Source organism: Cryptomeria japonica, unplaced genomic scaffold (genome assembly GCF_030272615.1).
Source record: "Cryptomeria japonica unplaced genomic scaffold, Sugi_1.0 HiC_scaffold_508, whole genome shotgun sequence".
NCBI classification, from domain to species: Eukaryota; Viridiplantae; Streptophyta; class Pinopsida; order Cupressales; family Cupressaceae; genus Cryptomeria; species Cryptomeria japonica.
The window spans coordinates 1-2,500 of record NW_026729324.1 but is presented as its reverse complement, the minus strand read 5'-3'; the positions used below and the strand labels follow the sequence as shown (position 1 = coordinate 2,500).

Sequence of the window (2,500 nt, the reverse complement as noted above, 5' to 3'; positions counted from 1 at the left end):
CGCGCACCTTCGCCAGGGTGGGCACCTTGGTGCGCACACCTTGGCTGGGCTGCGCACCAGGGCGGGCTCAAGATGGCACCAGCATTCCCTTTTTCTCACTATCTTTCAAAACGGAAATTTTAAAATCTCGTTTTTTTTTTGCCTTTTATGGAAATTAGTGAAGGCATCGCATCAAAGGTGCGCACCTCGCTGCCCACCTTGGTGTGCTCCGAGGTGCCCACCACGGTGCGCAACGCCGGTGCGAACCCGGGAGCGCCCCGATGTGTGCTCCAAGGTGCGGCGTGCACGAAGTCGGACCCCGGTTTGCCCCGGGTGCGCACCTCGCGTGCACCTTGGTGCGCACACCTTGGCTGGGTTGCGCGGCCTGGTGGGCACCATGGTGCGCACCAAGGAGCGCTCCGAAGTGTGCTCCAAGGTGCGGCGTGCACGAAGTCGGAGCCCGGTTTGCCCCGGGTACGCACCTCGCGTGCACCTTCGCCGGGGTGGGCACCTCGGCTGGGTTGCGCGCCCTGGTGCGCACCAAGGAGCGCTCCGAAGTGTGCTCCAAGGTGCGGCGTGCACGAAGTCGGAGCCCGGTTTGCCCCGGGTGCGCACCTTCGCCGCGGTGCGCACCATGGCGTGCACGAAGTCGGAGCCCGGTTTGCCCCGGGTGCGCACCTCGCGTGCACCTTCGACGGGGTTGCGCGCCCTGGTGGGCACCATGGTGCGCACCAAGGAGCGCTCCGAAGTGTGCTCCAAGGTGCGGCGTGCACGAAGTCGGAGCCCGGTTTGCCCCGGGTGCGCACCTCGCGTGCACCTTCGGCGGGGTTGCGCGCCCTGGTGGGCACCATGGTGCGCACCAAGGAGCGCTCCGAAGTGTGCTCCAAGGTGCGGCGTGCACGAAGTCGGAGCCCGGTTTGCCCCGGGTGCGCACCTCGCGTGCACCTTCGCCGCGGTGGGCACCATGGCGTGCACGAAGTCGGAGCCCGGTTTGCCCCGGGTGCGCACCTCGCGTGCACCTTCGCCGGGGTGGGCACCTCGGCTGGGTTGCGCGCCCTGGTGCGCACCAAGGAGCGCTCCGAAGTGTGCTCCAAGGTGCGGCGTGCACGAAGTCGGAGCCCGGTTTGCCCCGGGTGCGCACCTCGCGTGCACCTTCGCCAGGGTGGGCACCTCGGTGCGCACACCTTCTCAATGTTTTCTTGCCTTTTCTGGAAATTGGTGAAGGCAGCGCATCAAAGGTGCGCACCTCGGTGTGCTCCGAGGTGCGAACCCGAGAGCGCTCCGAGGTGCCCACGAAGTCGAAAGTCGGGTTAATTGCATTGTTTTCCCCGGGTGCGCTCCGAGGTGCGCAACATCGGCGCGCACCAAGGAGGGCTCCGAAGTGTGCTCCAAGGTGCGCACGATGGCGTGCACCTCTGGTGCGCACGATTCGGAGCTCGGTTTGACCGGGGTGCGCACACCTTGGCTGGGTTGCGCACCTTTTGTGCGCTCCAAGGTGCGCACGAAGTCGGAGCTCGGTTTGCCCCGGGTGCGCACCTTCGCCAGGGTGCGCACCTTGATGCGCACGCCTTGGCTGGGCTGCGCACCTTGGTGGGCGCCATGGTGCGCACCTTTCGTGCGCTCCAAGGTGCGCACGAAGTCGGAGCTCGGTTTGCCCCGGGTGCGCACCTTGGTGGGCGCCATGGTGCACTCCGAGGTGCCCAAGATTGGTGCGCACCAAGGAGCGCTCCGAAGTGCGCTCCAAGGTGCGCGCGAAGTCGAAAGTTGGGTTAATTGTCCGGTTTGCCTCGGGTGCGCACCTTGCGTGCACCTTCGCCAGGGTGGGCTGGGCTGCGCACACCTTGGCACCCGCGTTTCCTTCATTTTAAATTTTTTTTTTTTACAATCTCTCAAGTGGGAAATTCTATAATCTCAACTTTTTTTGCCTTTTCAGGAAACTTTTGAATGGAGCGCATCATTGGTGCGCTCCGAAGTGTGCTCCAAAGCTCTCTCCAGCTGCGTGCACCTGCCCCGGCCGCGCACCCGGCCCCGCCCAGCTTCGCTCACCTGTCCCGGGCGTCTGGTGCGGAACCTTAGAGTAAGAAACATCACCGTGCACCTTGGCCAACGTGCGCGACTCGACCGAGCGCGCACTGGCCGAGGTGCACACCGATTTCACCTGGGTGCGCGCGCAGCACCTCGGGCGCACCGGGGTGCGCGCACAACGCCCGGGTTGCACCGTGGCCTGTGTGCTCGGGGCGCCTCGGGTGCGCGCTCGGTGTCGCCCCCGCGCGCGCGGTAGTGCGGGCAGCGCACCCCGGCCCGGCCCGGCCCCGACGAGAACGCAAACGGGCAAAAGGTTTATTCAAATAGCATTGCGACGCCCGGCGAAAAACTAAAAAAGGGTGCAACACCGGGACTTCCCGGGAGGTCACCCATCCCAGTACTACTCCGGCCCAAGCGCGCTTAACTGCGGAGTTCTGATGGGATCCGGTGCACTAACGCTGGTATGATCGCACCCGTTATGAGCTTGTCGCAGTGT

General features: G+C 65.0%; 1 non-coding gene across 1 annotated transcript; it reads right to left on the bottom strand.

The window, feature by feature from the left end:
- Positions 1-2,360: 2,360 nt before the first annotated feature.
- On the bottom strand, positions 2,361-2,479 carry LOC131872055 (5S ribosomal RNA). The gene has a single exon (XR_009370239.1). It is a non-coding gene; the product is annotated as a 5S ribosomal RNA (ribosomal RNA).
- Positions 2,480-2,500: the final 21 nt, after the last annotated feature.